The sequence below is a fragment of the Ictidomys tridecemlineatus genome, chromosome 4 (genome assembly GCF_052094955.1).
Source record: "Ictidomys tridecemlineatus isolate mIctTri1 chromosome 4, mIctTri1.hap1, whole genome shotgun sequence".
NCBI classification, from domain to species: Eukaryota; Metazoa; Chordata; class Mammalia; order Rodentia; family Sciuridae; genus Ictidomys; species Ictidomys tridecemlineatus.
This window is the reverse complement of record NC_135480.1, coordinates 51,809,796-51,837,267: the sequence shown is the minus strand read 5'-3', so window position 1 is coordinate 51,837,267 and position 27,472 is coordinate 51,809,796. Positions and strand designations below refer to the sequence as shown.

At 33.0% G+C, this 27,472-nt stretch overlaps 1 protein-coding gene and 1 long non-coding RNA gene across 8 annotated transcripts in view; both read right to left on the bottom strand.

The window, feature by feature from the left end:
- Window positions 1-7,423, bottom strand: part of LOC120889629 (uncharacterized) — a 31,513-nt gene extending 24,090 nt beyond the window's left edge. The window contains exon 1 of the long non-coding RNA XR_013437764.1: window positions 7,349-7,423. This is a non-coding gene — a long non-coding RNA (uncharacterized LOC120889629). The remainder of the gene's footprint in view (window positions 1-7,348) is intronic.
- The window catches only part of Sbf2 (SET binding factor 2), a 401,965-nt gene that overhangs the window by 310,048 nt on the left and 64,445 nt on the right, over window positions 1-27,472 (bottom strand). The window lies entirely within an intron of this gene.

Below are 27,472 nucleotides of genomic sequence, written 5' to 3'. Positions count from 1 at the left end.
GTTTTAAGAAGCAAAGACAGTCTGCCTTATTCACTGTTACATATTACTAGTGGATAATAAAGTTTGTTGTAGTTGTGAAATAAATACTGAACAAGTGACATTGGTATAGATCAATTATGCTAGGTGCTGGTGTATGTATTAATATAAAATATTATATACTTTTCTATATAGAACATTGTAAGTTTATTTTTATAGGAGATAATCCAAACATCAATGTCTTTATATGACAAAAGTCTAATATTCATTCAATAATAATTGTGAGGTGGGGTTGTGGTAGAAAAAGGCACTTTGTAAATGGTCATTTAAAGAAACAACTTTTCAAAGACCTAGCTTAGAATACGTCACAAAAAGGGAAAAGAAAGAAAGGACACATTACCTTTGGCTCAAAATATTTTCCTAATCAGTCATATTCCACTGATAAGGAAAAGTCACATGATATCACCTCCATACTAGGGGCCATATGTATATAATCTGTTTGCCCAAGAAGAGCATAGAGAATCTAGTTAATTTCTCATAATCCCTTATTAAAGTCACTAAATAGCCATTTTTTAACTATTACTCCTATATATGGAATACATTCAAGCCCTCCTCTAGAAAGATTACTCAAAGTCCCATCCAGGACAAAAATCTAAGATCTACAGTTCATGTCATCATCTTTATTAGATCCACATGTGGCGTCTCATGGTTCCACAACCTAAGCACTAAAATCACAAGACATCTGTCCCATATACCCCTGTACAAAACACATAACTTTTCTGGAGAAAGAAAAAAGGCAATCACATTTAGAAAGGCAAAAACTAGAAGATACTAGTAGTTACTAATCTGCATCATTCTCAGATCCCATTGGATATACACACTGTAAAGGAAAAAATTCCTCATCAGGCTCCAATTTTGTTTTCTGGGAGAAACTCCCCAATCTTTGGGGTTTGTTTGTTTTGTTTTTTTGCTTATAAATGGACACAATATCTTTTTTATTTATTTTTATGTGGTGCTAAAGATTGAGCCCAGTGCCTTACAGGTAGCTCTACCACTGAGCTACTGCCCCAGCCCAGCCCATGGTCCTTGGTTCTTGATGTCTCCTTCCTCTACCTACTTCCTTGTCTATTAATTCCTTATGCCACATATTAAGTTGGTGTTAGGAAGTATGGGCTCTTGCCTTCTTGCTTAAAGATGGCTTTTAGGGTTCATTGAATATCAATTTCAAGATCAATTTCAGTTTATGGAGCAACCAAATTCCATCAGAATCATAGTACACTTCTAATCAGATCCATGTTTCAATAACCAAACCAAAAAGGTTTTAGATGTCATTCTCAAATCTGCTTTATATTTTTTGCTTCTTTTCCCAACTATTCTTCTATCCCTTAAATAAATGGTAGCTACTTAAGTTTTTCAGGCTTGAGAGAAAAGTTACATGACTTAACCTGATCTTTGCAGCAATGCAGAGATACTGTTTCAATTGGAAGCCTTACTGGGTCCTATTTGCTCAAAGCCCCTTAAAGCACCATTTATTTTTTTATTTTTTGGAGTTTAGAAAACACATTTTGTAATTTTGCAAGGCATTGAGTTTCTTGCTCCTATTTCTTTCATTCCTATAATCTGAGCAATTCTTTTCTAAACTCATATATGCTATTACAACCAACATATACTAGTAATGATTTCTTTTTGTAAGACTTAAAACTTGGCAGAAACATGGTATGGTCTCCAAGTTACAAAGGTTAAGAGTTTTAGCAAATATTCATCATATGACATAGATTTTTAGCCACCCAAATATATTATATATGTTCCCACAGCCCAACCTTTAATCCAATATCACATATTTTAGGATTTCATTACAGCATCAACCCATCTCAAAAAAATGTTAACACTCTGCTATAATAACCAACCAAAAAGCTTCAGTGTCCTAAACAACAAAAGTTTTTCTCTATTATGTCCAATCCATTTGGGAGAGGAACAAATGGCCTTCAACTAGTGATTAAATGACATTTTATCTACTATTATCTAGTCTAATATCTGGCTTCAGACATCTCCCCCAACCAAATACTCTGCAAATGGATAATCAATAAGCAGAGAGACTTTGGGGAAGTTTTTAGGAGATTTTAGAGTTAGGTCTAGAGGTCATGTTCATTATTCTCACTTACATTCCATTCTCAAAAGCTAGTATCATAGCCCTACCTAATTAAAGAGAAAGTTGTTATGATTTGGATGTGGTCTATCCTCCAAAGGTTCAGGTGCTAGAAACCTGGTCCCCAATAATAAAGTACTAAAGTAGTAGAACTTTTTAAAAGATGGTTTAATTACCCTGCTGAAGACAGGTTATAATGTGAGGCCACCCATGTGGCCTCTTCCACATGTACCTCAGGCTGCTATTATATGTGCTCATGCCATGTGATGTCATCTGTCATATTATAATATAGCATGAGGCTGTCATCAGATGTGGAGACCCAAGCTTGGACTTTTCAGCCTCTAAAACTGTGAATCAAAATAAATGTTGAGCCAGGCACCATAGTATTACCTATAGTTCCGGCATTCAAGAGGATGAAGCTGGAGAACTACCTGAGCCCCAAAGTCTGAGAACAGTCTGAGCAACATAGTGAGACCCTTGCCTCAAACAACAAAATAAACCTCTTTTGTTTATTAAAACATCCAGCCTCCGTTATTTTCTTATAACAATATAAAATAAACTAAAAAGTACAGTCTAGTAGTGGTCCATGGAAATGAGATAATTGTTATAGAAGAATAACTATCCATTTTCTGTCACTGCCCACCCTTTAATAAAAATTCTGCACATTTACCTACCACAAAACCTAAGCAGACCTCTGTTAGCGCACAAATGGGGAATAACACATAGGACATTCAACAGGTCATTTAGCTACTCTCCTCAGAATTCACAGTATAATTCTGGCATAATCACCTAGGCTTAATAATACTCCCAAACATTTTTCATAGCTATTCTTTATGATTAAGAGAGAATGGCACAAGTGGCTAAAATTTATGACAGAAAACTCATTGCCTTTTTAAGGGCAGAACACCATTTTCATTTGATGATAAAATATTAACACAAAAGGTTAAGATCAATAAATTAAAGATTCTTTTTTCCTGGGAGCTAGGGTTGTGGCTCACCGGTAGAGCGCTCGCCTAGCACATGCAAAACGCTGGGTTCGGGCCACAGCACCACATAAACACATAAAAATAAATCAATAAATAAAGGTATTGTGTCCAACTACAATTTAAAAACAAAGGTTCTTTTTATTGGAGAGAGGAATTATTGATGGAAGAGGGAGTACTTAAATATCAATTTAATAATTAAACATTTAAATTTATTTTAAGTTGGCTGAAATGTTTTAAAATCTATTTCAATAGACATAAGTTTTTTTAAAAAAATTAAGTATTAAACACATTAATGTTAACCATTTTGTTTAAGTAATAAATATATTTTATTGACTGGAAATAGACTACAAAACCTAGTTTTTAAACTGTTGGCTTGGAAACACTTCACCTAGAAATAACTGATTCTATGTTTTAGTTCTACTTTAAACTAAATGCCCCACATTTTATACCTGGATGAAGGAATTCAGGCTTAACAAACAGTTCAAAAAATTATTTTAAAATATTCTTTAAGTATAGCAGTTAAGATGGAAGCATTGTGTGTGTGTGTGTGTGTGTGTGTATACACACGTATGTACACATCCCTTCACCAGGTGTATATGAATAGATCAACTATGTAAAAACAAGAACAGGCATGAAATGGGAGATTAAATGACCAAATAAGGAGAAAGGCACAACGGGAGTGGTTACCTAATGTATTAAATTAATAATCACATATGACTTAAACCTTCTGGAATTGGGGTGAAATCATTATAGAAACACCAGTCAGCATTTCTTGTAAGACTCCTAGATAATAAAGAGTTCCTCCCAACTTTCTATTCTAAAAGTTGACTTGTATTTCCCTTAGAGGAAAACATATTCATATGTTTATCATCAAATCTTATATTCTGAAATACATGATCTTTAATTTTCAAGGACTTCATGATTTTTGAAAATGTCTATATTCAGCTGTATGTATACATACATACATACACACACACACATACATATTCATACTTTACACCTCTAAAGGTGTCCATAATATAGTCAAGTTCTATAAAGGTTCTGTCATGCTGAAGAGAAAATCCCTTGGCTTTTATTTATTTTTTTTTTTTTTTGCTTTCTTAGCCACCCCCCTGAATCCTTCTTTTTATTGAAAAATAAGTAGACAGACTGCAAGATTTCAAATATTCATATTTTTAATTTCTCTCTGCTCAAAGTTGTTGAAAGTCAAAGAAATGCTGAATTTAAAACATCTTTGAAAATAGTAAAGGACTATTCAGCATTGTTATTATACAGAGCTTATTTTCTTGGATAAAGTATAACTCATTCACTCATTTCTATATAGATCACAAAGTTCACAATAGGTAATCAGGAATCATAAAAATAATAAACATCTCTGAAACTTTATTTCAAATTAAAACATAAATGTACATATTACAATGAAAAATTAGCTGTTTTTTTTTTTAAAGAGAGAGTGAGAGAGAGGAGAGTGAGAGAGAGAGTGAGAGAATTTTAATATTTATTTTTTTAGTTTTCGGCAGACACAACATCTTTGTTTGTATGTGGTGCTGAGGATCGAACCTGGGCCGCACGCACACCAGGCAAGTGCACTACCGCTTGAGCCACATCCCCAGCCCCAAAATAAGCTGTTTTAAAAGAAATGCAGATTTTTATTTATCATGATTTAACTGAATTATTAAATTTAATATAGGGGCTAGGGATATACCTCAGTGGTACAGCATTCGCCTTAGCATGTGTGAGGCCCAGGATTTGATCCCCAGTGTGTTCTGGGTTTGATCCCCAGTGAACTCTGGGTTCAATCCCCAATACTCCAAAAAGTAAACATAATGTAATGCAATATAAAATATATAATGTATATAATATATAGTACTATGGGACAAGCAGCTGTGAGTATCACAGAAGAAATTTCTAGCTTTATACATAATTTCAACTTTTCCTCCTCTTTGTATTTGGATTTACTATTTTTACTATATATATGATTTCTATATCATTTATAATTTCATTTTACAACTAATCATCAAAACTAATGAATTATTGAATGTCATGTTTACTAAATATTAAAATTTTATAGATATTAAATTATTTTTCATTTCTTTTTGCAAATTCTTTATTTTTTAATAGCATGATCAAATTCAGTCCTTTAATTACTATAAGATTTAGTAAAAACTGAGCTGAGAATTGTTTCATTCCCAAGAATTCATAAGACTGAAAGCTTATTTAAAAAAAAAATATAGAATCTACAATCTTGAATTCACTTTCTTCCAAAATATTTTTTCTACTCCAGAACACCTTGATCCATGTGCTAAATTAAGGATACTAAATTTATTTAATTAGACAATATCCCCCCAAAATGTCTTAATTTTCTCACAACTAGACCTGAAAGTATACTAAATGCCTACTGTGTTCCAAAGACTAAAAAGATTAGTTTAAAAAATAAAATGACTTCTACACTAAGGTGGGGACAGTAACACAAATATGCCACCCAAAGTAAAAATATATGGTAAAATATAAACAATGAACCAAGAATGAAGTAGATTCTAACAAAGGGAATCAAAAAAAGTTCCACAGTGCAGCAGAATTGGGCGATGAAAAGAAAGAAGAGAGGGAATTTGAGGAGGAAGAATAATTCAAAATGGAAATCTAAGTCACAAAGGACCAAAGGCACAAAATCACAAAAGTCTGAAAATCCATAATTATTGGAAAAGAAAAACAAGTCAATATGGATGAAATAGAGAATATCTAAACGGGCAGGGAAAACAATGATGCTACTAGTTGGGGCTTTCTTAGGAAGATTATTTGTAGCTAAATAAGGAAAGACTTTTGTCCCCCATGTTAAAGATAATGAAATTTGCTGATGGTGCAATGTCACTGAAATTTTTTGAGGAAGTGAAGACTGACAGAATCAGATTAGTGACAACTCTGGTAACAGTCAAATGGAAGCAGTGATAAACTAAAGGAAAACCAGACTGGAATAAATATAAGTACCAAGAATAACAAAAATAATAGCCTCAAACATACATAGTAGCATACAATATTGATCATATTCTGAGCCATGAAGAATGCATTCAAAAATTTAAAACAACTTGAAGTATACACAATGCATTCTCTGACCACAAGGGAATTAAATTAAGAACCAATTTTTAAAAGGTCTTTGCAAAATCTGAAAATATTAAGGCACATAATTCAAACACACTTCTAAATAACTCATGGGGCAAATAATAATGAAAAATGGAAATCTAAAAACATTTTTAACTGAATAAATTTAAAACACAATTTATTATTTGCTAAATTCAGTAAAAGTAAAGCTTGGAGATTAAAGCACTAAATGCCTTTATTAGAAAATAATAAATATCTCAAATCAATGACTTTAGCTTTCACCCTAAGAAATTAGAAAAGAAGAGAAAATTAACCCCACATAAAAAAAAATAAATAAAGGTATTGTGTCTATCTTCCAAAAAAAAAGAAATATTTCTCATGAAAAACAATATTTTTCTCATATTTACCCAAATATTTTATGATGTTATACAAAAAGTTGAAATTCCATCACCTATATATTCAGGTTCCTTCTTTTATTTTTCTTTGGTGCTGGGGATCCAACCCAGGATTCATGCATGCTGGTCAAGTACTACACCACTGAGCTATATCTCTCCATTCTTAAATGTAGGTTCTTGAAGTATAACTGCAAACCAGCACTGATCCATAATCACAATCCTAAATTCCTTTTCTAAAAATAAACAATAATTTCAAAAAAGCAAAAAATCCTCCAATTCCTTTATCTGATTTTATCAGCAGCTAATTGTAAGCAAAACTTATTTAAATAACCTTTTCATGTTCCATTTGGACTTTCCCTTTTTGCTGAGACTCTTAGAGGTACATAAGTCAATTCTGCAATACATATCCAATGGCAAGAACATTCAAAATCAGGAACATTAGGGAAAGCTTATATATAGTCTGAGCTTTCTTAAAGTTTCCTTCTCTCTGACTCCTTCCCTAATGACAAGGAAAATTAGAATAGCTAGGGAAATGGAAGAACTTAAATAAACTATAAGTTCTCATTTTGGTTTCTAAAAATTCTATTATATAATTATATTATGAAACAAATATATCTTAGAAAAGCTTTTATGTAAATAAAAACCCAAGGAAGTAACATCCACCATATGGTGAAAAGTAGGGATTTTTTTAAAAACCATCATCTCCCCATAGAGCAATGTTTTTTATAATCATCTACACACAAGAATACCTTTAGAGCAGCCCAGAAGTCCAGTTGAGAACTTTCAGCACACCACTGGAGCAAAACATCCAAGAACACACTCACTGAAAAGGACAAAAAGTTTCATGTTATCTGCATCTACCCTCCTAAAGGTGGTGCAGCACAGTATAAAAGAGATGTCTTCAGCCCATGATTCCTCCCACAGGTGACAGCATCAGCATAGTGAGAAAGCAGTTGACTTCCCCAACTATGCAGGATGCTAACCAAGAGGTTTACTTCTTCCTCACACAACCCTGAATACTGAACAGAAAAGCACAAATGAGGAACTGGGAGAAACTGGAAATAGGAAAGAGAGGTGGAGATACACTGCAATCAGAACTTGAAACTCAACAAATGGTCCCCTATCCTACTAATTACATAATGGACTCCATTAAAAGGCCCACCTATGAGCTACTTCAGACACCTGACAGGTAGATCTCTCTCCAAAAGGCCCATAAGACGGCTCAAATGTTCTATATACCTAACACTCCTTGTTATACACTAGCCAGCTCCTTACAAGTGTTCCCCAGATATCAGATGTGAACCTTTGCAGATGAACAAGCAGTTAGCTGGTTTGACTGTTGAATCAGGAGAGAACACAAAAACTTGAGCATTTTAGGATACCACCCTAGAGGAAATAAATAAGAGGCTTTTGATACCCAGACTGTCTTTGTGGGATCAAGAAAGGCACAGTATCTTAAGAAATGTTCCTCAAGAGGAAACAAGGTGGATGGAATAGGAATATCTATAGAAAAGGTTATGACAGAAACCTTTGAATCCCTATTCTGGATAACTAATGAAGATATTTCTCTCCTGAAGCTATCATTAAGGACTAGAGAAAGTGGCTGGTTCTTTAAATAGGAAGATAGCCACGCAAGACTTCAAGGAACATGGGGAAAAAATGCAAATGTGACATTATCAAAAGGACACAATAATAATAATTTTATAGTAACCAACACCAAATATGGAGATCTACAACTGCCTGACAAAGAATTCAAAATTATTGTTTTAAGAGAACTTGACAAGCTACAGAGAACACAGAAAATTCAAGAAAATCAGGAAGATAATTCATGGACAAAATAAGAAGTTAAAGAAAACTCATTTTTAAAAGGAAATTATAGAACTGAAGAATGAATAAAATAAAAATGCAACGAGAGCTTCAATAGAAGACTTGATGAAACAGAAAAATCTGTGAACCTGAAAATAGGTCATTTGAAATTATTTTGTCAGAGGTTTTAAAAAACAGAATGAAAGGAATTAAAGAAAGTTTATGGGATGAATGTGATACCACCAAGAGAAACAATATATAAATTATGGAATCAAAGATGCAGAAGAGATACAGAAAGTGGTAGAAAGTTTAGTTAAAGAAGCTGGGGTTGTGGCTCAGTGGTGGAGTACCTGCCTAGCATGTGTGAAGCCCTGGGTTCAATTCTCAGCTCTGCATATAAGTAAATAAAAATAAAAGTCCATTGACAATTAAAAAAAAAAGAAAAAGAAAGAAAGAAACAAGGTTGGAAGTTTCCCAAATATTCAGAGAGATCCAAACCTTTAGGTAAATGAGTCTTAAATTCCTCCAAATACAAACAACCCAAAGAGGATTTCACTGAGACAAATTGTAAACAAACGGTCAAAGTGAAAGACAAAGAAAAAATTATGAAACCAATAAGAGAAAAGCAATACATCTCATCACATAAAAGGGAAACTTTGCATCAAAGGATTAATGGAATTTTCAGCAGAAACCTTCAGCAAGGAAAGAGTGGGATGAATATATTTAAATGCTAAAAGAATAAAACTGATAAACAGAATACTTTACTTAGCAAAAATGTCCTTCAGAAATGAAGGAGAGATAAAGACTTTACCAGATCACATCAAACAAACAAACAACAACAACAACAAAAAAAAAAAACTGAAGGATTCAATCACCATTATACCCTCCTTACAAAAACATTAAAAGTAGTTTCTTAATCAAAATCAAAAGGTCACTAATTAGTAACATGAAAATATATGAAACTCCCTAGTAAATGTTAAATATGCAGCCAAAGTAAAATGTTCTATTGTAATAGTGGTATTTAAACCACTTTTAACTCTACTATGAATACTGAAAGAAAAAATATTTACTAGCTATAATAATTTATTAATACAAAATATAAAATGAAGTAAACTGTGAACTCAGTAAGTATGTAGTAGAATGTAAGTATAGAGGTGTTTCGTTTGTTTTTGAGATACTGGAGGTTGAACTCAGGGCCATATAAATGCTAGGCAAGTGCTCTACTTCTAAGATATACCCTCAGTTCTTTTCCTTTAAAAAAAATTTTTTTTTTTGTTTGTTTGAGACATGGTCTAGCTAAATTGCCCAGCTGGCCTTACACTTGTGATCCTCCTACTTTACCCATCAGAGAAGAAGAGATTACATGCATATACCAACATATTTGGCTAAGTATAGTTTTTGTTCACAATTGAAGTAAAAGTGTTATCAGCTTGAAATAGATTATTTTAATTTTAATGATATATGTAAGCTCTATGGTAACCACAAAGTAACTGTACCTATGGTGGGGAAGGGAGAATCAAAGCATATCACTAAAGAAAGTCATCAAATCATAAGAGAAGTTAGTTACAAAAGAAAAGAAACAAATGAACTGGAAAATATTTGGACAACAATTAACTAAACAGCAACGGTAAGTGCTTAGCTTTCACTAATTACTTTAAATGTAAATGGACTAAATGCTCAAATCAAAAGACACAATGACAGTGTAGATTAAAAAATAAAACCCAATTTACATGCTGCCCATAAGATACTCACATTAACTGTAAGGACACACATGCCTGAAAGTGAAGGCATGGCAAAAGTTATTCTAGGCAAGTGGAAACCAAAAGCGAGTTGGAGTATCTATATTTCTATCAATCAGACAAATTGGACTTTGTCAAAAATTGTCATAAGAGACAAAATGTCATTATATAAAAAGGTCAATATATAAAAAGAACATAGTACTTATTAAGTATATATGTATCAAACATCAGAATACCTAAATACATAAGCAAATATTAACAATCTGAAAGGAGAAAGAGACAGCAATAGGCAACAATAAAATACTACGATAATAGAGATTTCCAACACTCCTCTCCCAAGGATGACATACCATCCAGACAGAAAATCAGCAAGTCAAAACATTAAATTTGAACTACATATTAGACGAATTGGACTTAACAAGTATATGCAGAACATATATACTATATTATACAGCAGCAGAAGAAACATTTTTTTCCAAGCATACTTAGAACAAATAAATGAAATAGCAATCAGTAAAACAATAAAAATCAATGAAACTAACAGGTGCCATTTCAAAAAGATAAATTGACAAGTCTTTAAATAGACTAAGAAAAAAAGTGACAAGATTCAAATAAAATCAAAAATAGAAGTTTCTGATACCACAGAAATACAAAGAATCTTTAAGAGACTACTATGGACAAGTATATGAAAATAAATTGGATAACCCAGAAGAAATGCATAAATTCCTAGAAATAGAAATATATTAGAATAAAATCATGAAACAACATAAAATCTAAGCAGAAGAATAATAAGCAATAAGACTGAATCAATAATCAAAGATCTTCCAACTAAGAAAAGTGTAGGACCTGATGGATTCACTGACAAATTCTACCAACATTTTGTTGTTATAGTGCTCAGAAATTGAACTCAGGGCCTCATGCATGCTAGGCAAGCACTCTACCACTGAGTTATATTCCTAACCCATCTACTGAAATTTTGTACCAATCATTCTCAAACACCACCCCACCAAAAAAAAAAAAAAAAAAAAAAACTGAAAAGGAAGGAACACTTTTAAATTCATTTTATAAGGCCAGCTTTACTCTCAGATGAGGATACTGTAATAAAGAGTTACAGATCAACATTTCTGATAAACATAGACAAAGAAATATTCAATAAAATGCTAGCAACCAACTCGTGTTGAAAAGATCATGTCATAATCCAGTAGGATTCATCCTAGGGGTGAAGGATGTTCAACATGCAAATCAATAAATGTAACATACCACACTAACAAAATTAAAATATAAGTTTGTTTCAATGAATACTCAAGAAGCATGTTTTTAATATTTTTAGTTGTTGATGGACATAATTCCTTTATTTTGTTTATTTAGTTTTTCTTTTCTTTTCTTTCTTTCTTTTTTTTTTTTTAAATGTGGTGCTGGGGAATCAAACCCAGTGTGTCATGCAAGCAAGGCAAGCACTCTACCACTAAGCCACAATCACAACCCACAATAAGCATTTGACAAGTCAGGCTCAGTGGTATATGTCTGTAATTTTATATTTGAAAGGCTGAGCAGGAAGATCACAAGTTTGTGGCCAGCTTAGGCAAATTAATGAGACCCTGTCTCAAAATAAAATTTACAAAGGGTTAGAAATATGGATCAGTGGTAGGGCACTTCCCTAGCATGCACAAGGCCCTGAGGTTCTACCCCAGTACCAAAAAAAAAAAAGAAGAAGGAATTTGACAAAATCCAATATCCTCAACAAATAAAGTATAGAAGAAATGTACTTCAACATAATAAAACCACAAATGTCAAGCCCACCACTAATACCATTCTCACTGGTGAAAAGCTGACACATCAGGAACAAGCAAAGATGCCAACTCTCACCACTTCTATTAAACATGGGCTTAAAAAGTCCTAGCTAGAGCAATTAGACAAGAAAAAGTTATGAAAAGCATCCAAGTTAGAAGGGAAGAAGTAAAATCCTTTTCGTTTGCTGATGACAAAATTTTACACATTTAAAGACTTCACCAAAAATGTTAGAACTGTTAAGCAAATTTAGTAAAACTACAGCATATAAAAAGTCAGATGTGTTTCAAATATATACTAACAACAAACTACCTGAAAAAGAAATTAAGGTTCACTTAGGAATAAATTTAACCAAGGAGATGAAAAAAGTCTGTTTATGGAACACTATAAAACACCAATGAAAGAGAGTGAAGACACAAATGGAAAATTTGTTGAAGTATCTGTACTATCCAGAATAAACTACAGATTCAATGTAATCTCTCTATTTTATCTCTGAAATAAGAACTCAGGGTTTAAAACTATGTAAGGCTCTTCTTCCTTGCAGCTGGTTAAAGTACCACTGCTTTTTCTTCAGCAAAGAATACCAGAATGTAGTTGGGCAAGAGAATGACTGTAGGGAGACCATTTTAAATACACTATTTTCTCTTTCTTTTATAAAATCAACAGTCACAAGTTTTGGTAGCTAAATTATCAGAACCAAAATACCAGTAGCACCATCCCCAAATTCAAAAACCCTTAGCATATAGTTAAATATAGTTAAAGAGTTAGCATACAGAATAATGAGGGACAGTCCTGTTTATGTGTAGTGCTTAAAAACAGTCCATGGTGTTCAATAAATAGCAATGTTCTTCAACCTTTCCACTTCATGCAAAGTAGAATCTAGGAACTTTCCTCAAAATGTCCCTTTGAGGAGCTGGATTTATAACTCAGCAGTAGAATGCTTACCTAGCATGTGTAAGGCCCTGGGTTTAGTCAGTACTGCTACCCTGACCCCACCCCCATCCCCCCAAAATCCCACTAATCTGCAAATTTCTGCAGCAGGGTGAGCAGTGGGGGGTGTGCTTTTCCAGATAAGTCTTTAGGATAATTTTAGTTCCCCTGAAAAAGCAAATTGCTTCCTATAGGTTTCATGAGAACACTAGGGAATTCATGAGACTGGAGGTAAGCATAAAATGTATAGAACAATTCAAAGGACCAGATAAATTCACTGAAGTACAAAGCTAATGACATGAAGTAAAGACTAACAGGAAAAAAATGAAAGCTGAAATCAAAGCTTTGAACTTAAGCTAGGACCATGTCTAGATGAGGGTGACAAAAAGCACAAAATAATCATTTTCAAAATGACACTTTAAAATAATCAAAAAAGTTTAATTATAGTAATAACACATTTTCAACAACCTACTCTCTCACTTCCCCAAATAAACAAAGATTTAATAATTAAAATGCACAACTAATTTTGCACACACTGGTTCTACAAATTTGAGAGGGCAGGTAAAAAAGAAAATGAAGCTTCCCAGAATTATTATAAATGAAAAAAATCCTTTGCCTTATTAGGTTTTATATGAAAATCACAGCATTATTTTGGAAAACATGCTTTAATCATGACAACAATATTAACAATAGCTAATATTTACAATGCTACTATGTAAAATATTCTAAATATTTTATGTGTATTAATTCATTTGATCTTCATAACAATTCTATTAAGATTATGAGATACAGTATGGGGGAACTATACAAATGATGGAACCCAGAGGGCTTACACATTAGATACTATTTTTAGTTCTTTTAAACTTTTCTAATGAAAAAAGACACACAGCCTTTAAATAATTTCTTCAAGTTTATAAAATTATAAATGGAAAAGCTAGAACTAAGACTTAATAAGTCTGGTTCTGGAGTCCATGATCATAACCACTTTACAAAGCTGTCTTTCTAGGTGTTACATACACCTTAAGTTTTTTTAGAGAATTAAACTGAAGAAAGCTGAAATTATTTCTACTTTCTCACTTCTCTGTCAAGCTGCTGCTACTCTTTTGGGTACATTAATCTGAATCTGTGAGATAACTTTGGTCCCTCCGTGCATTCAACATTCATTTGACCATTCAACCAAACCCATTAATTAATACTCCTTTTCCACTCCTATTATCAACATCCTGGATATTCCACAGTCAAAAATCTAAGAGCTTTTTAAAAAGCTAAGAGCTCATGCCAACCTTATTAATAAAACAGATCATTTTCTCATGAATTGCATAGATCACCGTTTTATGGGACATAATTAAAATAATTTGCCTTTTCCCATTAGTTAATTTTATTGAGTCTATTATTCTAGCCTATAGATTACTTCCCTTCCAGATATATGCCAAACACAAATAAGCAAAACTTTCAAGTAAACAAAAAAGGAATCACTAACATTTCTATTCAAATGAAATGCTGAGTCTTCAAAATTTTAGCACTGAAAACAGAATCCATAGGAAAGGAGGATATTTGGATCAAGTAGCCTTTTAACACTTATTATACTTGAGGGTGGAGTTCTGTCAGTTCAATTATCATAATCATAATTTATATAACCTTCAAGGGAGCACAGTGCTTCCTTTAATCCTCCTTAATTCCATTGAATGTCACTGAGACAGTTGAAACTTTTTTAAAAAAGACTACAAAAAATCTTCTGTTCTTTCTCTTAAGAGGCAAAAAGAAAGAGGTGATGGTGAAGTCTGACATATAACTTAGCTCCTCCTATTTATTTATTTTTTCCTTTAAATTTTTTTCTTCTAAAATTTCTGTTTGGAGGTGCTGAGGTTGTGGTTCAGTAGTAGAGCATTTGCCTAGCATGTGTGAAGCACCAGGTTCAATCCTCAGCACCAAATAATTAATTAATTAATTAAATCTCTGTTTTTAATCTAGAAGAAATGCTTCCCAATGCTTGCTAACTGGCAATATAAATAAATGACTTTAGTCTTTAGGTAAACAACTGCCTCCATAAATAAGGAATTACTACGTGACCTAAAAGGCTATGGGTAATCTGAGATTATAAAATACATGGCAACTAGTATTTGAAACTTGCCCAAGGAGTTCAATGGTAGAAAGCTTGCCTAACATACAAAAGTTCCTCAATTCTATTCCCTACATAACACAAAGAAAAAAAAACTGCCACAGATATTAATCCAGTATAATATGGATTAGATACCTTACCATGTTCTCATACTCTTATAGCACTGCAACTAACACCTCTAAAATTTGGCTGCCAGAGCACTAGCAAAAACTCATGGCTCTACTAGCAATAGACTGGTTTCCAATCTGAATATGATCTGTTACAAAACTAATCAGAAATAGCATCCAAGATTTTCCAGAGTTGGAATATCATTTGGAAAGGCTGAAGAAATAAGGTCCAAAGATTTTCCAGAGTTGGAATTTATTTTTGAAATGCTAAAATTACATTGTCACAGTAAAAATAAATAAATAAATAATAAATAAATAAATAAATAAATAATCCAGCATTACACAGAATCAAGTTCCCATCTTAACCACTTCAACTAGACAGAGTATCTAAAAATAAATCTCATCTTTCACATAATGTACTTAAATGGGACCATAACACTCTATATATAAATTTCAGAAAATTCAATTTAATTACATTAAGAGCTCTACATTTATAACTTTTTGACACATCCAAACATTTTAGGACTTGTAACTCTTAGAGAAATTTGAGTATGTATGTATTTTAATACAAATCTAGCAAACAGGCATTTGGAAAAAGATTTCATAGTACTTTCAAGAACACTAAAAACTAGACTTTTAGCACAGATCAGGTTAATTCTCAAATTCATGGGAAAAAAAGATCTTTGAAGATAATGTATATAAGACTATATATACAGCTGAATACACATACAAAAGAAAGTTCATCATTACCATGAAAACACTACTTTTTATGAGTTTATGAGCCTGGACCACTTCTGTATTCCTAGCACCTAACACCTTGGCCAGAATGTAACAAGTACTAAGAAAATACTTTAAGTTGAAAAGATCACTGTTAAGTATTTAACAATAACCAAAACCGGATGACCACTTGGCAAGAGTATTGCATACAAACTGATTTAATCATCAAAAGATTGGAATTTGACCAGGAAATCTTTAAGGTTTCTTCCAAACCCTAATACTCAACAACATTTTTATCATTACCCCAGTGATAATTTTAAGCAAGGTTCATACTCTGTGTCAGGAAGGACTTTTAAAGAAATATCTATCAATAACCATAGGCTGCATCATAATCTTCCTGTCAGCCTTTTTATACAAATCTTTATCGGGCAGGGGGGAAAAAATGAGTGAGAGAGAATCAGCCAACATTAGTGATCTTAAAGGATAAATTAACCTTGTTTCTATATTTCTGTATATTATATACTAAGAGTTATATGAATCTAAAAGAGTGATTACATCTATGATTTGTATTAAAAAGATAAATCCTCAAATGCTATATTTTGTATACTATTAGTTGGGGGGAAATCCCTTGAGAGTAGGAAGAATCATTTTCTCCATAAAATTCCCTGTTGAAAAGTCTCCTACCAGTCAAACAACTGCTCGGATACAGAGTTAGTTTCATATTTGTACTTAACTTACTTTAATGATAAACTGCAAAAGTTTGACTCTGCATTTTCTATCCTTTTTCTCTACCTTTACAAGGAATAAAAATACTTTTTAAAAATCTGTATAATAAATAGGCTACCTATTAACTCTGAAATAGCTAATTTAAGCCAAGAAACTGATCATTTATGAACTTCATATGCTATATTTTATATTAAAGATTTTTTAAATAATTCAATAAGCTTAAAAGCATATAGTTTTAATTTGCTCGATAATATAAAAAGTAAACAAATTGCTAAAAGCTATTTAACCTAGTTCATCTCCTTTCCTAGGATTCTGTGCAGCAAACAGAAACAAACAACTGGCTGCCTTGTTTATTTACAAATTAATAATAGACCACTATTCTGCTTATTATTGCTTTCTTGTTTTTATAGTAATTATTTTATGGTACTGATCACACACTATATAATTTACCTGTTTGCTATGGTCAGTGCCAGTTACTCTTACTAGAAATTTTAAGAAGAAAAGAATTTTATTTGGTTCAGTTCTATTTTAAATAACTGAACCATCTCAATACTTGACACCTAGTAATCATTCAAAAATACCTGCTAACTGAATAAAGTGACATTAAATCATACCTAAATAGTCAAAATAATTGTAAATTTTAAAGCAAAATTCTGGACAAATGAGAAAACTACCAAAAAAATATATAAGTTCTTAAAAGCCAGTTATATAATGATCTTTTTAAAAAAGCCACCAGTGACCCTAAATTATTAGTTTCTGGGCTCCACCCTTAGTATTTTCTTATGTTCAGAAAACAATTATTCACTTTTATGAAGAATTGCCAGAATGACATGGTCATTTTGCTCAAAGTTGTCACTGTCATCAATAAGCAATAGGCTGATCTAGGAGATAAAATTACAGACAGTATCTAGGTAGAAGAATATTAATGCAAGTAAATACTCATGTGAAATTGAGTATCTTCCAAGAGGAAGATAAAATCAAGGAGGACAAAATCAGTCTAAAAGAATCTTGTTGAGGGCTGAGAATGTGGCTCAGCAGTTGAGTGTTCACCTAGCATACACGAGGCCCTGGGTAAGAATCTAAGACTTATTAATTTTTTAAAAATTTGAAGTAGCGGGAATTTTTTTCAAAATCAGCTTTCCTCCTCTTATTCAATGAGTATTTCATTTTAGTTAGAAAAAATTTAACAGAGAGTCAAAAGACCAGGGTTTTATTATCACCTTAGCAACTACTAAACAGCCATATGAGACTGAACAAGCTATTAAATCTCTTTAGATTTTCTTATTTTTAGAATGGAAATGAATTTCAGTACTTTAAATAAATTTAATTTCCTAAAACTGTAATTTTTCTCTTTGGCTTTCTAAATATTGACTCTAATACAAATTTTCCCAACTTCTGAAATGATCTAAATTTCCACATATAGTCCGGATTCCAGATAATTCTTGGCCTAACTTAAAATGGCTTTAAGCTAGTCAGAATTAGCTATTTAAATAAACTTTACTAAGGACTATTATCTTTATGATTAATATATGTAATGTTAATGTTATTTTTAGCTTTTATTTAAGATTTCAGAAATCATTCCTATCGTCTCCCTTCATCTGAGCGCAATGCTATAGTAAACTATTACTAAACATTCAGTATAAGCTACATTGAAATACTTCCAATGAAGATATACGTGTATAATTCCAAGGCATTTCTTGAAGGTAAGTGAATTCCAGAAATGATAATTTGCTACAATAGTAGACAGATATAGCCACATCACTGATAAAGTTATAACTTATTAATAAAATTTTAGTTCTCAAAGACTAAAACAATTCTTCGACAAATAAACACATTTGTTTATGTCACCTAAGTAATTTTAAAATTTTATGTATTGGTGATATTAGTAACGTTTTATAGACACATAAGTACCACTAGAGGACACCAAATACTTTACTTTTTAAAATGACACATCTGCAAGTTATTCTTGTGTGTTTAAAGGTACTTTACGTTAAGCCAAATCGTAAAGAATGCCAATAATATCCGTAACTGGGAACATTGCACAAAAATAAACTCAGAAATATGTGAACATATTTTATATTAAATAGGACGTCTGTATCATTAAAGAATTTTATCAGACCAAGAATGGGTGGGAGAGGGTTGGTAGAAACCTTCTAGTATAAAACTATCATTCTCTACATACTTCTGAAAATAGATTATATGACCTAGAAAGTGGATCCTCTGCTAAGAAGCTACTGCTTTGTATAAGCAAATTGTTTATATGTACACACACACACACACACACACACACACCAATAGATACATAAAATCCCAGAATTCTTTCAATGTTCTTTCTTCCATATCATAAAATCTTTCATATATAATTTTTTTAATACCTAAGGTTGGCTCCTATCCACAGCAATCAAGACTTCAAGTAAAAAGTCTTATTGTCAAAATTATCCCACAGATCTGAAAATACCAAAAATTTGATTTGCAGAAGATGACCTAGCATCAGGCAAAACATTTAACACCTCGGAAAGCTTTGCATTCCTAGCTGAACAGTTGCTAGATTGCCCTCCTGTTCATTAAAGGTAAAAAGCAAAATATACAAGGTCCAAATGATATTCTGAGAGACCATAAACCCAAGGGAAACCTGTAAGACCAAAATCAAGCTTCTTGCTATCTGACTTTCTACTTTCTCAGCATAGTGATATACTATTTTTAAGAGTTTTACTCCAAGCCAGTTGTGGTGGGACTCAGGAGGCTGAGGCAGGAGGATGGTGAGTTCAAGGTCAGCTGCAGCAACTTAAGGAGGCCCTAAGAAACTCAGCGAAACCCTGTATCTAAAATAAAAAAATTTTTTAAGGGCTGGGGATATGGCTTAGTAGTTAAAAACCCCTGGGTTCAATCCCCAGTACCTGCCCCCACCAAAAAGAGTTTCACTCCAGAGAAACTTTATTCAGTCACGTTTTAGAGGCTCTATTTAGAAAATCTTGGCCTAACAAAAGGTCACAAAAGTGTTCTATATTTTCTTTTAAAAGATTTAAAGTTTTGGCTTTTATAGTTAGTCTATGATCCATTTCAAAATAATCTTTGTGTATAGTATAAGAAAGGGTCAAGGCTAATTTTTTTTCCAAGTGATATTTAGCTGTTTATCATCATTTGTGCTATCTTTTCCACAACTGAATTACTTTGGCAACTCAGTTGAAAATCAATTTGCCATATATGTATAGGCTTGCTTCTAAACTGTTCCTTGGATCTCCATATCTATCCTTAAGCCAATACCATACTGTCTGGATTATTAAGCTTTACAGTACATCTAAAAACCAGACAGTGAAACTTAATATACATAACATAAAACTTAATGTTGTGTATAGTTCAGTATATTCACATTGTTGGACATCCAAACTCCAGTACTCTTTTTATCTTGCAAAACTGAAAATCAATGCCCATTAAACAACTTATTATTCCTTCCTTTTCCTATCCCCTGAAAATCTTCATTCTACTTTCTGTCTATATGAATTTAACTACTCTAAGTACCTCATGTACTCATATCAGTGAAATTATACAGTATTTGCATTTTTGTAACTGGCTTATTTTCCATAGCATAATGTCTCAAGGTTCATCCATGTTGTACCATACGTTCAGAATTCCTTCCTTTTTAGGGCTGAATAATATTTCATTGTATGTATGTACCATATTTCATTTATCCATTCATTGATTTCTCTCCAACTTTTGACTACTGTGAACAATGCCACTTTTAACACATATGTACAAATATCTACGTAAGTCCTTGTTTTCAGTTCTTTTCGATATTCCCAGTAGTGAAGTTGCTGAGCCAAATGGTAATTTTATTTTTATTTTCAACTTTTTTAAAATAATTGCTGTACTATTTTCCATAGCATACTTCATTAGCACACACAGCCAATAAATTCCAACAGTTTTAGGAGCTCTGAACCAGGATATAGGAACAAAGACCAAAACAGTTGGATAGGATCCTAGGATCCTAATTTCCCCTTCATTGACACTTGTTATTTTCTGAGTTTTGATAACAGCTATACTAATGGACATGAGTTGGTATCTCTGTGTGGTTTTGACTTACATTTCCCTGATGAGTAGTTATATCAGCATATTTTCACATACTTATTAGCCATTTGTATATCTCCTTCTATGTCATCCTTTTCAACACTGATATATGTTTTGATGAATGGCTATAGCAGCACTAATTCAACCAGTCCCCTTCGGATGGACATTTATGTAGTTGTCAATCTTTTGCCACAAAGAGCCTTATATATACATATGTATAAGTACTCGTACAAATCAATTTGCTCAGGATAGTTCCCATTTACACATGTTTTCCCAATTCTCTCCCTTTCGTTCTCAAAAGCATTCTGATTTGAAATTATAATATATAGTTATTCCAGTTTACATTTAAGTACTGGAATACAAGTACAAGAAAAAAAGCAGTAAGAGAAATTAGGCAACAACTACCTTTGATTTAACCTTCTAGGCTCTGTTCCAAAACTACCTTTGATTTAACCTTCTAGGCTATCTGTTCCAAAACTCACCCCACAATAGAAATCTAGTATTAGCAAAAGAGACCAAAATATGGATTAGCTTTGACTGTGCCATATAAGCACAATACAGTTAGGTTATGGGAAATGCAGAAAAGAATAAACCAAGGCATGACTAGGAATCAAGTACAAATGACTAGCAGAATAGTGATACCACTATTTTCTAGAGAAAGTAAAACACACACACACAAAAAAAGAAAAGAAACTAAAAACTAAGTCTTATGAATGATGGAAAATGAAAAGTAACTGGAACTGAAATTGTGAAAATATATAATATGATGAAGCCTGTGTTGTTTTCTCTAATACCAAATATATGGTTTTTCCAGCCCCAACCAGTTCTGAAAGCAACTGTGTATCCAATTCTGACACTACCCACTGTGAGAGAAGACAGACCTTAAGGGCTTAGGCCCAAAAGACTGCCCCCACTTTAGATATAGTCAGCCAATAATAGGGCACCTAGGATACCCATACTTCTGCCCATAAATTCAGGTGTTCCTATGACATCCTGCCTCTGGGGCAATAATTTACTACAATGACTCACAAAACTCCAGAAAATACTTTACATACATTTACTCGTTTATTATAAAAGATACAACAGTCCAGTGGAAGAGATGTATAGGGCAATGTATGATGGGAAAAGAGGTGGTGCAGAGACTGCATGCACTTTCAGGGTATGCCACCTTTTCAGGACATCAATGTGTTCATCAACCTGAAGGTTCTATGAACCCTGTCCTTGGAGGAAGTGGGGGAGGGGGTCCAAAAGTTTCATTAAATCCCTGTCTGTTGAAGACTAAACTCAATCTCTTTCTCTCCCCTACCTAGTGGGGCTAAGAGTTCCAACCTTCTAATCACATAGTTGCTTCCTCTGGTGACCAACCCCCATCCTGAAGCTCTCTATGTCCACTTGAACCATTAGTTACTTCATTAGCACACACAGCCAGTAAACTCCAACAGTTTAAGGAGCTCTGTGCCAGGATATAGGAACAAAGATCAAACATTTACTAATTATTATACCAAAAAGACTATTATTAGTGATGTCAAAAAAGAAAGTGGTCAAGAAAAATTATAATAATGGAAAGATCTTTTCTCTTTGCACTAAATGGGTTCTAGTCTTCTTCTAAGCACACTTCTAGGCTTTGTCTGCCAGCCTCCTACTACAGATAACTGTGGCCAAGTGACTGGCTTCTGATCAATGGACTATGGGTAGAAATGATTTACACCACCTCTAGGCATATCCCATAAAACCTACTTTTACCATCCTCCCTGTCTCCTACTCCTCTGTAAACTGAATGCTGGTACCCAAGATGACCCTGAGGATCACAGTGTGAAGATGGCAACCCCCTCTCCTAATCTGCCCTACTGCCACTAATTAACTTCCATGTAAGTAAGAGGAGGGTGTGGGGTGGGGTGTGTTCAATCATGATAAAACAGTAAAATTTTCAAGTTTATCCACTCTAAAATGGCTAGTATCACCTTAACCAATTCAGAAAAAAATTACCAAACTTCAACTCTGTGATTTCAGATTGCAGAGGGCATAAATGATATACTTGAGAGTAGTCCTCTGAAATGGAAGTGAAATGGATATGTGAGGTGAGAGTGGATGGCAAGAAATCATAACATTATAACTTATTAAAATACTAATAGACAATCACTTGATAGCACCCGTGTAGGAAAAAAAAATGTTACTATCAGAAAGCACTAAATTAACTTTGCTCAAGGTTTTAAAATTCCATTTGTTTCTCCACACTAGTCTCTTAGAGAAATGGAGATAACAAAAAAAGGAACATTTGAAACATTTTATAATGAAGAATAACTAGAACATTAGGTAACAAATACAAACAAGAGATTTTCTTAGAGGTTGGAGAAGTACCTTAGGTGGTAGAGTGCTTGACTAGCATGTGTGAAGCCCTTGGTTCACTCCCCCATCACACACACACACACACACACACACACACACACACACACACACACACACAATTAACAACTTAAGTGAGTATGGAAGAGTATGAGATGCTTATCATAAAGATAGACTATTTTCTTCCTTGGAGATATTAAAAGGATTCACTATTTTAGATGTACCCTGTAGATTCCATCCAGGTTCCCTGCAATGTGGTTCTATTATTTCAAACAGATGACAATATGGAAGTGGAAAACAAAAATGTGAGCTACAACTATCACTTTCTAGCTTAAACTCCCTTTATACCCACTTGCTTTGTTGTAAACATGACTTTTAAAAATCCTTTTTGTAGTCCTTAGTATGTTTTTAAAACCACATTTTTATATTTTATACCAGTAGTGTTATGTTTTCAGCCTTTAAACCAGAAGTCCTTCCTACTAAACCCTGGACCATATTTAACACTGAATTCAACCCCTAGCATCATACTCCAGCACACAGGATCTAGATGTTACCACCAGTATCTTTCATAGATACCTTCTATGATTTAAAAAAAAAAAAATTTTTAGTTGTAGATGGATACAATGTCTGTCTGTCTGTCTGTTTGTTTGTTTGTTTGTTTGTTTATGTGTTGCTGAGGAGTTTATTTATTTATTTATTTATTTATTTATTTATTTATGTGTTGCTGAGGATCAAACCCAGGTCCTCACACATGCGAGGCAAGTGCTATATACCACTGAGCCACAACCCCAGTCCCTTCTATAATTTTTTTTAAAGCTAGCTTCTTGTGTTTCTCAAATCTCTCTGGCTGGCATCTTTTTCATCTTTATTCTAAGTAATGACTTGTACAGCCAGTTTTTTTATATTTACCTACTGGAACTTGCATGTTTACCTATTATATTTCATCTTCTTAGATAAAGGGCACATAACTCCAAACTTTCAAAATCTTTGTAAATGTCAATTCTGTCATGCAATATGTTTACAACCTTTCATTCTCCTTTCACGCATATTTCTCCTCAGAAACAAAATTATCTTTCATCCTTTCTGACCAAACAGAATTTATATCTAGGTCAATGGATGACTACTATCCCATTTGTTGTATTCATCTCATTCTAAACAGCTTAAAGAATTAAAGCATTACATGGTGCCTATGCTTATTTCTCCTATAGCACCTCATACTGAAGCAACATCTGCAGAATGATGAATACCAGTTTATTCCTCTCTTCTCCCTCAGCTATCTTATAGAAGACTGGATTCATACTAAAGACTTTCAAATCATTAATGTATATTTAAATAACTGAACTAATTACTTTATAAGCTCAAATTTGGAAATTCTGTTTATTTTTCTCAAGCTACAAAATGCATTTATCACAGTAGTTTAGTATTCTAAGAAAATCAGATATGTTACTAATGCTTCAGTGAAGATTATGGCATACTTTCTGAATTATGAAATATTCACTTCTGAGACAGCATCTTAAAAAGGAGTTAATGCCAAAACAATACTGTTTTGTTGACATACAAGGCTTAGCCAATAAAAACATTTGTTCTCATGATCATAAATAGATTGTTAGCCATAGAATGCTTCTGAAAAACAATTCTTTAATTTTCTTTGAAATACTGTCACTAAAATTAACTGCAACTTTATTTATATGACTGTCTGTGGTTTCTGTGTATACCTAAAAAGCACAAGAAAAAGACAAAAATATCCTAGAATTGGAAAAGTAGTCATTATGTTTGGTTTAGCTTATTTTCATATTTTTATTTTTAAAATCTGTCCAAATTGAAGTTCACCATTTCTAAATAGAAGGCAATTTCTTTATGTAAAAACGGAAAGAATAAATTCAGCATCCTCTAAATTAAGCTTGAGATTTTATTTATTATAAATGAATGCCTAAAGTCCTTTTTCACAAATTATAAAGTTTAATCTTCAGGATGAACATATAATTTTTCATTTAGAATTTAAGGATATCTAATATATGTTGCCTGGGAACAAGAATTGGCAACAAAATATAATTTCGATAAAATATTATACTCTGAACCCATATTTGTCCTCAGATAAAATAAACAGGTAAAGTTGATCTGTACTTAGTAATGTAGCGCTATGGTTTGAATACAATTTGGGTGTCCCCCAAAGGTTCATTGTGAATGAAGCTTTAGTCTACAGGGTACTGCTTTTGGGAGGTGATGGAACCTTTAAGAGGTGGGTCATGATGGGAGGTTCTTAAATCGCTGGGGCATGAGGATTTCTCATGTAAGCCCTTAGTACTTCTCATGAGAGGGTTGTTATGAGAACAACACTGACCCCTCTCATTCTCTCTGATCCTGGTTGAAGTTGTAATGGCTTGCTTCTGCATGCACTTCTCCCATGGCTATATGTGCCATGAAGTGATATAGTCAAGAGGCAGCCCTTACCACAGACCCTGTGCTATACTGTTTGGAGTTTAAACCTCTAAAACTGTGAACTAGATAAAATTTCTTTTCTTCATAAGTAGCCTGTGTCATGCATTTTTTATAGTGATGAAAACTTGACTAACAGAATCAGCATTCTCTTAACATTTTTCAATCTCAGTTCTTATAAATTACAGAACTCTGTTTTCAGAGTAAATGTTTCTGCTTTTACACTAAAATGCAAATGCTTACATAGTTTAATGTGTAACTCCAAGAATATTCCCACATCTTAGCTAAAACTAAGAAGATCTGGGTTTGAATACTAGCTCTGCTGCATTCTACCTGTTAGACTTTGCTAAAATTATTTAAACTTTCTAAGCCTCAGTGTACTTATTTGCAAATTAACATACTGTTATCATTTATCTAGTTTATGTTAGTATATCATAGTCTATCAATACTATACAACTGTTAGATATTAACCTTAATGCTACCTGCTAAAAGTCAATCCATCTTGTAAAGGATATGTTTTTTTTCTGTATGTCTTCAGAAAAGGGTCACTATTACTCTAGAATCAACAAACCATTTAGGGACTAAACCAGATCAATTAAGACTAAACTTTTACTAGTCTGTCTTTGGTTCTTGAAGTTTAAAAAGTTACTCAGGATCACATAGTATACCACAGTTGTTTAATTTATTGTTGTTCATATGCAAAAATTACACCTAATATCAAAGAATAGTATAACATTATAAATGAAAAGACAAAAACAAAAAACTAATAGATACAAATAAAATAGCTTTAATAGATGCAAAATAAATCTATTTTGTATTGACAAAGCACAACAGACATAAATAGTCAGAACTGCCAATAGATGAATGAATAAAGAAACTGTGGCATATATACACATACACACACACACACACACACACACACACACAAACACACACAATGGAATATTATTTGGCCTTAAAGAAGAATGAAATTATGACATTTACAGGTAAATGGATGGAGTTGAAGAATATCATGCTAAACAAAGAAAGCCAATCCCAAAAAACCAAAGGCCAAATGTTTTCTCTGATTCATAATTGGGGTGGGAGGGATGGAGGAACTTTGGAATGAGCAGAGTGGAGGGGAGGGAAAGGAAGGGGTTTTGGGGGGGAATATGGTAGAATGAGATGGACATTATTACCCTATTTGCAGGTATGATTACACAAATAGTATGATTCTACATCATGTACAGCCAGAGAAGTTGTACTCCATTTGTATAAAATATAAAATTAATTTTTAAAAAAGAATCAGAATTGCTATCAATTATGAAAAATTGTGGGGAATAGGAACATTTTCAACATAATCCAACAAATCAATTATCATTTAAGTATTAATCTGGCCCACCAATTTTTTAAATGGTATACTAAGAATCAGTCAAAAAGTCATCTAGATGAGAAAAAATTCTGTCTACCTCTTGACACCTTGATTTCACTAATCCAGCAGCATACAACTTTACCCCATTATTGGACAGACACTAGTAGCATTTAAACATGCCAGTATCTGTCATACAAAATAAAAATAAAAAATATCCATTTACTAAGTAGTAAAACCAATATATGTTTCTCCCTTGCCTCAGAGATATCACAAACATCTATATCCTTGACTATCAAAACATAAAAAGTATCCTTTCTCAGTCCTGGCTGTAGAGCTATGATAATTTGTTTCTACCCCCATAAAGTCTGTTCTTGAAACTTATGAAAGTGGTTCATTGTTCATACAGTCAAATTGATGTACCTCTTTAGTCCTCCACATTTTGATATAAAGGAACTTAAAAAACTTTCCAACATGTCCCCAGCACCCAAATTTACCTTTTCAGTCAGCACTAAAAGGGTTAGCTAAAACAAGGTTTAAAAGCTATTATAATAAAAATGCCTGCTTATTCACATGGTAAGGCCAATTACTGGTATGTGAAAGCATGTGGGGGAGAAAAGAAAGGAATGCAAAGGGCTCTCCAAACAGTCACTTTTCCTTGGGTCCTTACATTCCTTCCCTATTTTTAATGCCAAAATTCAAGATTTACCTTCTCTGTGGGCCTACAAACCCACAGTCTTCTTTACATG